Source organism: Hyla sarda, chromosome 1 (genome assembly GCF_029499605.1).
Source record: "Hyla sarda isolate aHylSar1 chromosome 1, aHylSar1.hap1, whole genome shotgun sequence".
Classification (NCBI taxonomy): domain Eukaryota; kingdom Metazoa; phylum Chordata; class Amphibia; order Anura; family Hylidae; genus Hyla; species Hyla sarda.
Genome location: NC_079189.1, coordinates 526,946,067 through 526,959,265, shown reverse-complemented (window position 1 = coordinate 526,959,265; position 13,199 = coordinate 526,946,067). Strand labels below are relative to the sequence as shown.

General features: G+C 42.1%; 1 long non-coding RNA gene across 1 annotated transcript in view; it reads right to left on the bottom strand.

The window, feature by feature from the left end:
- The window catches only part of LOC130291016 (uncharacterized), a 73,897-nt gene extending 61,084 nt beyond the window's left edge, over positions 1-12,813 (bottom strand). The window contains exons 1-2 of the long non-coding RNA XR_008847767.1: positions 12,745-12,813; positions 10,856-10,896 (exon numbers count right to left, since the gene is read on the bottom strand). This is a non-coding gene — a long non-coding RNA (uncharacterized LOC130291016). The remainder of the gene's footprint in view (positions 1-10,855; positions 10,897-12,744) is intronic.
- Between the last annotated feature and the right edge of the window lie 386 nt (positions 12,814-13,199).

Sequence of the window (13,199 nt, the reverse complement as noted above, 5' to 3'; positions counted from 1 at the left end):
TGGGAAAATGGTCTGAAACAACAACAAAAAATGCTTAAAAAACTGTATGAACAGAAAATAGACAGAAAATACAGTACAAGTGTACATGGCAGTAAGGATATGTTCACCATCAGTGTTAGGAGCTCTGTTTGCTGAGTCTGCTAAAATGACGGAACTTTAGTGAAGAAGAAAAAAAATCCTGCATGTCTGGTTTTGTTATTCACTAAAATCATGCAAAATAATATCCATCTAATCGAACCCTGAAGGACCCAATTCAAAGTGAATGGGACCAGTTGGGATCCATTGGTGTGTAGTGTCACAACTCCCATCCCAGTCGTGTTATCAGCATGTGTAACAGAACAACATAGCGCTGATGTGACCATAGACTAATATAAAAAGGCAAGATGTCAGTAATCCAATTCTTAAAAAGAATATAAGCCAAAATAGGAAAGAGGAGACAAATGAACGTAAATGGAGTGAATGGGAGGCACAAAAAAACAAAAGGAACTTAAATGGACACTGTCATTAAATTTATTAAAAAATTTTTGCATATGAAACAGTAGGTAAAATAAATAAGATTTGTAATTTACTCCCTGTAAAAAATTTTTTTTTTATCTCACTTTCATGGCCTAATAAATCTGGCCACTAGGGGTCTCCCTTCTGGTCCAGACTGCATTCCGTCTGCTCAAAAACACAGACTTTGTTTACCTGCTGGACTGGCAGGAGACCAAACTCAGGAAGTGCAGTCTGGCCATAGGCAGTGAATAGCACTCGCTGTTTCATACATGGGCAGAGAGCGAGTATTATTCACTGTCTATGGCCAGACCGCACTTCCTGAGTTTGGTCTCCTGCCAGTCCAACAGGAGACCAAAGTCTGTGTTTTTGAGCACACGGAATGCGGTCTGGACCAAAAGGGAGACCCCTAGTGGCGAGATTTATAAGGTCATGAAAGTGACATAAAAATACATTTTTTTTACAGGAAGTAAAGAACAAATCTTATTTTTACCTACTGAATCATATGCAAAAAAAAATATTTTAATGACAGTGCCCCAAAAATAGATAGAAATTACACACTTCATTCATTTCATAAAGGGAACTTATCATTAGTTTCAAGCTGCCGAAACAGGGATGTACTCCCTTATATTGTATGATGTACTGTGAGATGCTGCAGCGTTTCAGAGGAATCCTAGTTATGAAGCCATTTGTGAACATGCTCTGATCCATTGAGGCGATTCCTGGTGGCTTCTCCCTGTCCTTTCAGCTTATATTGATAGATCCCTCACTGTTTGGGGTATTAGGAAAGATCTATAAATGAAGCCTAAAAGGAATAAGGAGATCCAGATCTATAACAAGGATTCCTCTATAACAGCCCAGTGAATCATATATCATTGTAATAAGGGAGTTGTCCCTACTTCATGCTGCCTGTGGTTTGGTCAGCAAGAAAGTGCAACGTTTTAACCCATGTACAATAAGGCTTTACAAAGACCCACACTTTGCACATGAGTCTAAAAGCTGCCTGAATAAACACCAAGATGCAATGAAAGGATGCTGGATTGTCACTTTCTACTTTACTGTAAAGAAAGGTGGTGCACACCATAGGGTAGTAACGTCAAAATAAATAGTTAGGCTAGGTTCACACTACGGAATCTCTGGGCAGAATTTCTGCTGGAGATTTAGCCGGCGGCACTAAGACCGCATGGACTGCATTGCCGTCCCCATAGACGACAATGCATTTTTGGGTGGATCTTTTGGGAGATCTGCTCAGAAATGCATTGACATCTATGGGGACGTCAATGCAGTCCGCTCGGACCTAGTGCCGCCATCTTGATCTCTGGCAGAAATTCTGCCCAGAAATTCCACAGTGTGAACCCAGCCTTAATGTAACAAAAAGATCCACGCCTGGCGTTTCAACGTATCCAAAACAGCACAGCACAGTAGTATTGGTATCTAGGAACATTGATAGTCCCAAGTCTGGATACAAAATTAACGGATGTGGGCAACATATGCAAGTTTATAAGGGAGATTACCAGCCAAAACTCTCAATTGTGCAGTGAATTGATGTACCAGTAAAAACGATGTATTGTGCAGAATAAATGTGGAAAAATATGGAATACTTGAAAAATGGAAGGTGTCAATTATGATACTATAACGATGATGTCAACGGTAGGTTATGAATGGAAAAATCTTAATATAGTGAAATAAAAAAAAAATTCTTAAAGATTAGAGAAAAAAATAATGTTAATATAGGGATGAAATATTAAACAATAAAAATAATATGATAATGATGGTAGAAATAATAGTAAAAATAATAATAATTTTTATTCTTTTATTTTTTTATGATTATTTTTACTATTATTTTTATCATCATTATTATATTATTTTTATTGTTTGATATTTCATCCCTATATTTTCCTACATTAACATTATTTAATTTCTCTATTAATAAAAAAAAATTCACTATATTAAGATTTTTCCATTCATAACCTACCGTTGACATCATCATTATAGTATCATAACTGACACCTTCCATTAACCTCTTCAGGACGGAGCCCATTTTGGCCTTAAGGACCGGAGCGTTTTTTGCACATCTGACCACTGTCACTTTAAACATTAATAACTCTGGAATGCTTTTAGTTATCATTCTGATTCCGAGATTGTTTTTTCGTGACATATTCTACTTTAACATAGTGGTAAATTTTTGTCGATACTTGCATCCTTTCTTGGTGAAAAATCCGTAAATTTGATGAAAAATTTGAAAATTTTGCATTTTTCTTACTTTGAAGCTCTCTGCTTGTAAGGAAAATGGATATTACGAATACATTTTTTTTGGTTCACATATACAATATGTCTACTTTATGTTTGCATCATAAAATTGACGTGTTTTTACTTTTGGAAGACACCAGAGGGCTTCAACGGTCAGCAGCAATTTTCCGATTTTTCACAAAATTTTCAAACTCAGTATTTTTCAGGGACCAGTTCAGGTTTGAAGTTGATTTGAAGGGTCTTCATATTAGAAATACCCCATAAATGACCCCATTATAAAAACTACACCCCCCAAAGTATTCAAAATGACATTCAGTCAGCGTTTTAACCCTTTAGGTGTTTCACACGAATAGCAGCAAAGTGAAGGAGAAAATTCACAATCTTCATTTTTTACACTCACATGTTCTTGTAGACCCAATTTTTGAATTTTTACAAGGGGTAAAAGGACAAAATTTTTACTTGTATTTGTAGCCCAATTTCTCTCGAGTAAGCACATACCTCATATGTCTATGTAAAGTGTTCGGCGGGCGCAGTAGAGGGCTCAGAAGGGAAGGAGCGACAAGGGGATTTTGGAGAGTACGTTTTTCTGAAATGGTTTTTGGGGGGCATGTTACCTTTAGGAAGCCCTTATGGTGCCAGAACAGCAAAAAAAAAACACATGGCATACCATTTTGGAAACTAGACCCCTCGGGGAATGTAACATGGGATAAAGTGAACCTTAATACCCCACAGGTGTTTCACGACTTTTGCAAATGTAAAAAAAAAAATAATAATTTTACCTAAAATGCTTGTTTTCCCAAAATTTTTTTATTTTTAAAAAGGGTAATAGCAGAAAATACCCCTAAAAATTTGAAGCCCAATTTCTCCCGATTCAGAAAACACCCCATATGGGGGTGAAAAGTGCTCTGCTGGCGCACTACAGGTCTCGGAAGAGAAGGAGTCACATTTGGCTTTTTGAACGCAAATTTTTCTCTGGGGGCATGCCGCATTTAGGAAGCCCCTATGGTGCCAGGACAGCAAAAAAAAAAACACATGGCATACCATTTTGGAAACTAGACCCCTCGGGGAACGTAACAAGGGGTTAAGTGAACCTTTATACCCCACAGGTGTTTCACGACTTTTGCATATGTAAAAAAAAAATTTTTTTTTTACCTAAAATGCTTGTTTTCCCAAAAATTTTACATTTTTAAAAAGGGTAAAAGCAGAAAATACCCCCCAAAATTTGTGATACAATTTCTCCCGAGTACGGCGATATCCCATATGTGACCCTAAACTGTTGCCTTGAAATACGACAGGGCTCCAAAGTGAGAGCGCCATGCGCATTTGAGGCCTAAATTAGGGATTGCATAGGGGTGGACATAGGGGTATTCTACGCCAGTGATTCCCATACAGGGTGCCTCCAGCTGTTGCAAAACTCCCAGCATGCCTGGACAGTCAACGGCTGTCCGACAATACTGGGAGTTGTTTTGCAACAGCTGGAGGCTCCGTTCTGGAAACAGTGGCGTACCAGACGTTTTTCATTTTTATTGGGGAGGGGGGCTGTGTAGGGGTATGTGTATACGTAGTGTTTTTTACTTTTTATTTTATTTTTTGTGTTAGTGTAGTGTAGTGTTTTTAGGGTACAGTCGCACGGGCGGGGGTTCACAGTAGTTTCTCGCTGGCAATTTGAGCTGCAGCAGAAAGTTTGCGGCAGCTCAAATTTGCAGCCAGATACTTACTGTAATCCTCCGCCCATGTGAGTGTACCCTGTACGTTCACATTGGGGGGGGGACATCCAGCTGTTGCATAACTACAACTCCCAGCATGCCCGTTGGCTGTCGGTGACTGCTGAGAGTTGCAGTTTTGCAACAACTGTAGGCACACTGGTTATGTATCACTGAGTTTGTGACCTAACTCAGTGTTTCACAACCAGTGTGCCTCCAGCTGTTGCAAAACTACAACTCCCAGCATGTACGGTGCATGGTGTACGGTGACTGCTGAGAGTTGTAGTTTGCAACAGCTGGAGGCACACCAGTCGTGAAACACTGAGTTAGGTAAAAAAAAACTCTGAGTTTCACAACCAGTGTGCCCTCAGCTGTTGCAAAACTACAACTCTCAGCAGTCACCGACAGCCAACGGGCATGCTGGGAGTTGTAGTTATGCAACCAGCAGATGCACCACTACAACTCCCAGCATGCACTTTAGCTGTTTGTGCAAGCTGGGAGTTGTAGTTATACAACAGCTGAAGGTACACTTTTCCATAGAAAGAATGTGCCTCCAGCTGTTGCAAAACCATAAGTCCCAGCATGCCCATAAGGGAATGCTGGGAGTTGTGGTGGTCTGCCTCCTGCTGTTGCATAACTACAGCTCCCAGCATGCCCTTTTTGCATGCTGGGAGCTGTTGCTAAGCAACAGCAGGAGGCTGTCACTCACCTCCAACGATCCAGACGCTGCAGGTCAGTCCCGCCGCCGCAGCTGCTCCTGGGGCCCCGATCCCAACAGGGGCGCCGGGGATCGGGGTCCCCAGCACCTGGCGTGCACGTCCCGCACCCGCTCACGTCCTCCAGAAGAGGGGCGGAGCGGGTGCGGGAGTGACACCCGCAGCAGGCGCCCTGATTGGTCGGCCGGTAATCCGGCCGACGAATCAGGGCGATCGTGAGGTGGCACCAGTGCCACCTCACCCCTGCAGGCTCTGGCTGTTTGGGGCCGTCAGAGACGGCCCCGAACAGCCAGTAATTCCGGGTCATCGGGTCACTGGAGATCCGATTGACCCGGAATCGCCGCAGATCGCTGGACTGAATTGTCCAGCGATCTGCGCCGATCGCCGACATGGGGGGGCATAATGACCCCCCTGGGCGATATGCCGGGATGCCTGCTGAACGATTTCAGCAGGCATCCGGCTCCGGTCCCCAACCGGCTAGCGGTGGGGGCCGGAATTCCCACGGGCGTATGGATACGCCCTCGGTCCTTAAGGACTCGGGATGCAGGGCGTATTCATACGCCCTATGTCCTGAAGAGGTTAAACCTTTGAGATTGACATCACCTGGTCTTCCCAGATAATGATTGAGAACAATCCTTGACACTGGCAGGTCTCAGCTTTGCAAAGGGGGCAGTGCATGCTATGAATTCTGCAGGGTGCCCAACCTTTTGCAGACACCATTTTTTTTGTTTTCTGTTATTTTGAAAGTGTAAATGATGGAAATAAAATCTAACTTTTGTTGACATATTATAAGAATGTCTAATCTGTATTTTGAAGCCTTTTGGAGATTTTTCCATCTTTCCTTGGCTTCTTTATGCACATTAATACAAATTTTTACCTGGGGTGCCCAAACTTTTGATCCCCACTGTATATGACATTACCTCTCAAGCGCTGCAGTCTCCTCATTAGGAGACCACTGTAAGGTGTGTGCAAACACTGCAGCATTCAACTGCCGCATGAGGACGCCGGTTATATAAAGTCTGCATTGCCTTATCCCGCTGCCCGGACACTGCCATCAAGCCGGACGCAGAGCTGCGCTACCCTGCAATGGAGCCTGTTAGCTTCTTCTCACAAGACAAGCAGACACCCCGCTTGCAACGGCATCCTCAATATAGCGAGTTGATTTGCATCAGAAACCACAGGAAACAATTACCCATAAGCCGGGAGCAGCCCGTGCCAACACATAACCATCTATTGCATATAAGGTACTTACCCTTTATAACACATCTTCGGAATTGAACTTGATGCTCATCTACTGTGGGGATCAAAAGTTTGGGCACCCCAGGTAAAAATTTGTATTAATGTGCACAAAGAAGCCAAAGAAAGATGGAAAAATCTCCAAAAGGCATCAAATTACAGATTAGACATTCTTATAATATGTCAACAAAAGTTAGATTTTATTTCCATCATTTACACTTTCAAAATAACAGAAAACAAAAAAATGGCATCTGCAAAAGTTTGGGCACCCTGCAGAGTTAATATCTTGTACTGCCCCCTTTGGCAAGTATCACAGCTTGTAAACGGTTTTTGTAGCCAGCCAAGAGTCTTTCAATTCTTGTTTGAGGTATCTTTGCCCATTCTTCCTTACAAAAGTCTTCCAGTTCTTTGAGATTTCTGGGCTTTCTGTCATGCACTGCTCTTAAGGTCTATCCATAGATTTTCAATTATGTAGAGGTCAGGAGATTGTGAATTGCCATGGCAAAACCTTCAGTTTACACCTCTTGATGTAATCCCCCGTGGATTTTGTGGTGTGTTAAGGATCATTATCCATTTGTATAAGCCATCCTCTCTTTATCTTCAGCTTTTTCACGGATGGCATCAAGTTAGCATCCAAAATTTGCTGAAATTTTATTGAATCCATATTTCCTTCTACTCGTGAGATGTTCCCTGTGCCACTGGCTGCAATACAACCCCAAAGCATGATTGATCCACCCCCATGCTTAACAGTTGGACAGAGATTCTTTTCATTAAATTCTGTTCCCCTTCTTCTCCAAACGGACCTTTGCTCATTTTGGCCAAAAATTCCAATTTTAACCTCATCGGTCCACAGAACTTGTTTCCAAAATGCATCAGGCTTGTCTATATGTTCATTTGCAAAGTTCAAGCGCTGATTTTTGTGGTGAGGACATAGAAGAGGTTTTCTTCTGATGACTCATCCATGAAGACCATATTTGTACAAGTATCTCTTTATAGTGGAATAGTGTACCACAAATCCAGTGTCTGCCAGATCTTTCTGGAGGGATTGTGCAGTCAAACGTGGGTTTTGCATTGTTTTTCTCACAATCCTGCGAGCTGTTCTGTCTGATATTTTTCTTGGTCTTCCAGATCTTGCTTTAACTTCCACTGTTCCTGATGACTGCCATTTCTTAATTACATTCCGAACAGAGGATATTGACATCTGAAAACGTTTTGCTATCTTCTTATAGCCTTCTCCAGCTTTGTGAGCGTCAACTATTTTCAGTTTCAGATTTCTAGAGAACTGCTTAGAAGAACCCATGGTGCTGATTGTTGGGGCAAGGTCAGATGAGTCTGGGCATTTTAAACCTTTGAGATTGACATCACCTAGTCTTCCCAGATGATGATTGAGAACAATCCATAACACTGGCAGGTCTCAGCTTTGCAAAGGGGGCAGTGCATGCTATAAATTCTGCAGGGTGCCCAAACTTTTGCAGACGCCATTTTTTTCTTTTCTGTTATTTTGAAAGTGTAAATAATAGAAATAAGATCTAACTTTTGTTGACATATAAGAATGTCTAATCTGTAATTTGATACCTTTGGGAGAATTTTCCATCTTTCCTTGGCTTCTTTATGCACATTAATACAAATTTTTACCTGGGGTGCCCAAACTTTTGATCCCCACTGTATATGTGCTAATCCCAGAGCCTCTGGGCAGTTAAAACTTTCTAGACTGTCGCTATTGATGACAACCATAGCCGATCACATTGTTACTCTACCAACTCCAATGTGATTAACTACCCCAAGGCATTATTTTATAATCCAGCAAAGGGGCATGTCATTCTTTTACCCTATTGAACACTACATCATTTTTTATGTATAGTATTTCATTTAATCTATTGCTTGCATAATCTATATCTAACTGGTTCTGCAGAAAGGGCCCTGCTCAGACACTAGTTTTTTATTGCATATTTTATTGCATATTTATCCATTAAAGCATTTATATTTGTTACCAGCCCCATCTCTTTTATTCCCATTGCTACATCTACCAACTGCTAACTGTACCCTGAGGTCTGATTCATCTATGTTTTTATTACTATTTGTTCGGTGCTATGGGTAAAGTGCAACCCAGTACCTTGGTCCAGTTATCATCACCTTTTTAGTGTGTAGCCTCCCACTTTACATATACCATAAATAATATCTTATCCTATACTTCTGGAGTGTGAAGAAGTCCTATTTCTTAATGCTGTGCTGTATATTTTTTTCAGTATGTCACTCGTATCACAAGATTTGATTGGTCAGGGTCTCAATACTGAGACTCCCACCAATTGCTAGATATAACTCGGAGAAACACGTGGCTGGGAGCTTCTCACGTGGCTGGGAGATCAAAACTTTTGAAATGTCTGTGTGACATGCCAATTTGTTTTTAAGTGACAGTAACACTTTAATAGAGTCTGTCGGCATTTTGTATTCATCAAAACAGCTTAAAGACCTATACAGAGGCCAGGAAAGGGAGAATAGAAGAATACCTTCTGCATCTTGGATGACCAAGAAAATGTTGTTTGATGTCTTGTCTGCAGCTATAGTAAGTGTCCATAAGGCGGGGTCTTCATGTTAGGTGCATGGAGCTTACATGGCCCCTTCTATCGGCTATGACTCCTAACTGGAAGCTAGAACTGTCACTCACAGCTGAGAGCAGGGGCTGGGAGGCTCTTAAAGGGCTTATCCAGGAATAGAAAAACAGGTGATTTCTTCCAAAAACAGCACCACATCTGTCCTCAGGTTCTGTGCGGTATCACAACTTGGCTCCATTCCCTTCAATGGAACTGAGCTGCAATACTACACATAACCTGAGGGCAGATGTGGCACTGTGTTTGGAAGAAATCAGCTCAGTTTTTCTAATCCTGGATAACCCCAGAGAAGCTCAATGCACCTAACCTGAATACTCTTGATGAGTTTAATTTTGCCAAATCTTCTACAATAACATGATATGGACTTTAAACTGACATGGTATAAAAATGTGGCCATTGGTTTTAATGTATTCTGTATTTGGAGGTTATCTTTGCTAATTTTATTTAGTCAGATATACCATTACTAGTATCTGGCGAGAAGAGCATTATGGGTATTCCCTATAGGAAATTAACCCTTTCATCTCTTTGCCTGTGTATTTTAGCTGAAGCAAACTCAGCCACATCTTCACCTCCAGCCCGGCCTGGCTCATGATTAGAGAGGTCATTGATTACTGGAAACTAATTGCTATCTCCCCCTCCAGTCGTCTTTGCTTTCATTAAGTAGCATTTATTAGGATGTAATGAGACGGCTGGTTAGCCGCCCACAGATGACGCTGGGAGGATGTTGGGGTTTGTTTTTTTTTGCAATACAACCAATAATGATCTGTGATAAAGAGAATATTTATGTGCGTTGCTCCCAGAAATTAGGATGCAAACGTTTTGAATCATTACCAATTGGGACATCTATTTCTTAATCTGATAAACTGTGTTCAGTATTGAGTATAGTAATAATGAATTTGCTTTTGATGATCTGATGTGTGATACTGTCCCTCCATAATCCTCAGATTTTATACAGAGTGAAACAGTTTTTTTTAGTTTTATAGTTTTGTTATTGACAATGCATGAGTTTGATGACCAAAAAAAAAAGAATATTTAAAATATTCTTGCCTTAGAACCTTGCTTTATAGCTGGGTTTTCCCCTTTATTTAGCAAAAAATAAATAAATAAAACATTGTTTTTTTTCCCCTTTGGCTTTTTTAACACAGTGGAGTTTTCTAAAATCGCAGCATGCTGAGACTACAGCTTTTTTTTTAGGGAATCAACACCAAAGACTAATATTGGACGTAAAACACGCCAAGAAAATTGCAATGTGTGCTTAACAGGAAGCACCCATTGCAGGAAGCTGCCGTAGCGGGTGACTGAACGTGTGGGGAAAGCTGTCCCCTTAAAGGAGATATCCAGTGGTGAACAACTTATCCCCTATACTAAGGATAGGGGATAAGTTGCAGATTGCGGGAGGTCCGACCGCTGGGGCCCCCTGCGATCTCCTGTACGGGGCCCCGACAGCCCCCCGGGGAAAGGGGGCGTGTTGACCTCCGCACGAAGCGGCGGCCGACACGCCCCCTCAATACAACTCTATGGCAGAGCCGGAGCGCTGCCTTCGGCTACCTCTGGCTCTGCCATAGCGATGTATTGAGGGGGCGTGTCGGCCGCCGCTTCGTGCGGTGGTGGACACCCGCTGTCTGGCCAGAGAGCCTGGCCCCCGAACAGAGAGATCGCAGGGGGCCCTAGCGGTCGGACCCCCCGCAATCTCAAACTTATCCCCTATCCTTAGGATAGGGCAGGGGTCTGCAACCTTTAAGACAAAAAAGCCACTTGGACCCGTTTCCGAAGAAAAAAAAAAAACTGGGAGCCGCAAAACCATTGCGACATTTAAAACAAATATAACACTGCATATATTGTTTCTTACCTTAATGCTATATATACAGGATCATGCAGTCAGCTGTCAATCTGAAGAAAAAAAGGACTTTCACTTAAATGGGCACTGTCACCAATTTTATTTTTTGATATGATGTAGTACTTATGTACTACAACATATCTCTAAAATACTTTTATTTTTATCTTTTTCATTAAAAAGGTTTAATTTACATTTAAAAACCGGCCACTGAAAAAGGACTGATTTTGGAGTGGCAATCAGTCCTTTTTCAGTTAGGCTGCACTCGCTCCCTGCCTGTCAATCAGACAGGCGGGAGCGAGCGCATTGGCTCCCCTGCCACTGGCTGGAAGGCCACTCCTCCCGCACATTGTCGCCGCCTCGTTGCTGCCACTGTCCCTGCACGCCCGCTGCTGGACTCTGCAGTAACTGCAAGTGTAATGAGGGAACGGGGTATGTGGGGCGGGGGGGGGGGGGGAGGGGGAGAAGGGAACGTGCTAGTGCCGTAGCGGGGGGGGGGGTGGGGGGGTTGGAGAACAGGCTAGCAAAAAAAAATAGGATGGTGGGAGCTACCCTTTAACAATGTAAAATATATTTTTGCCGGGGTGGGCTTTTTTTGGGGAGAGGGGGGTTAATGCACTGGGGAGAGGGGGGTTAATGCTGCCACGGGGTGAGGGGTTAACGCTACCGCTGCCATGGTGCTCCTCGACTGAGGCGCAGGCCGGCGATGTCACTGTCATGTGACGTTACATTGTCACATGACAGTGAGGATCCGTGCGGCCCCGGAAGAAGAGACTCGGCTCCGATGGCACCAGGGCAGGTAAGTAAACCGACGACGCTGTGACAGATCATTCCGGGACACTGCATTGTCCCGGAATGAGGGTGACCGGGACAGACTCGCGGAGTAAAAGAGCCACATGCGGCTCCGGAGCCGCGGTTGCTGACCCATGGGATAGGGGATAAGTTTTTCACCACTGGACTACCCCTTTAACTCTTGGTGAAGCCGTCCTTATACTTGGTTCATTTCTATTGCCAGAGCTTGGGTTTCATCTCATATCTAGACACTATACTAACCATGAGTATTTGCTAGATTGTTTTCACAGTGGTTATTGTGAGATTAAATGTGAGTGCAGGTACGGTGACCAAGGAAAAAAAACAAACAAAGCATATATATATATATATATATATATATATATATATATATATATATAGATGTGTAATATATATTTTTAGTAACATTTTTCAATAATAACTATTTATTTTCTTTTTTTTTTCATAATTACTTAAATAGCACCTCCCCCCCCCCAAAAAAAAATAAAAAAAAAAATAAATTAAGAAACAAAAACAATAAAACTACAACCATTTCTGTTGATTTCTACACTATCAAAAAGCTGGTGTGAAATTTTTGATGTAAACTGGACTCACTCCTTTGAAAATATCATGTAAAGAAGACAATATACGTGGACAAAACTGACGTCAACAGTGTAAACCGCGGCACAAAGCTCTTTGAAAATGTGGTTGATACTTTACGTGCCAAAATTTTGGCGCAAAATAGTTTTGTTTTTTTTTTGGGCGCAAAATTCTTTGAGACTCTCCCCCAGTGTTACTATTTATATTGGACACATATTCATTATAATTTTTTGGGTATGTTTATATCTTCATTATTATCCATTACTATTTTTGCACTGAACACTTTACATATATATATACATGGTATGTTTTGGGGCTATCACTGGCTACTAACATCTATTTAAGTACTGTAAGTTCTGGCGTCTCTCATTTATATGCATATGGGACTGTCTTCACCTCTGTATGCTATTGAGCATGAGCTGGGGGTTGAGGTAGGATTACATTCATATGCTCTGCATACTTTCATGTGTTTTTAATTATGGGTGTTCCTCCCTCCTAGAATTATACTTACGTACCTCCTCCCCCAACCGACCTTCTAGACCCTGGAGGTATAGGACCTGTGATAATGTCACAATCATGTGACCAGTAAATGGGGGCGGAGCTGAGCCATGCAGGACAGAAGAAATGGTGGTTGAAGGACCTGGGATGATGCTGTGGAGGAGGCGGAGCTGAGCTGGAGTGAAGGTCACATGTCACCCCAGTAGTAAGGAGATTACATGAGGAGAAGGATTGTTACAGTGTGTCACCCCAGTAGTAAGGAGATTACATGAGGAGAAGGATTGTTACAGTGTGTCACCCCAGTAGTAAGGAGATTACATGAGGGGAAGGATTGTTACAGTGTGTCACCCCAGTAGTAAGGAGATTACATGAGGAGAAGGATTGTTACAGTGTGTCACCCCAATAGTAAGGAGATTACATGAGGAGAAGGATTGTTACAGTATGTCACCCCAATAGTAAGGAGATTACATGA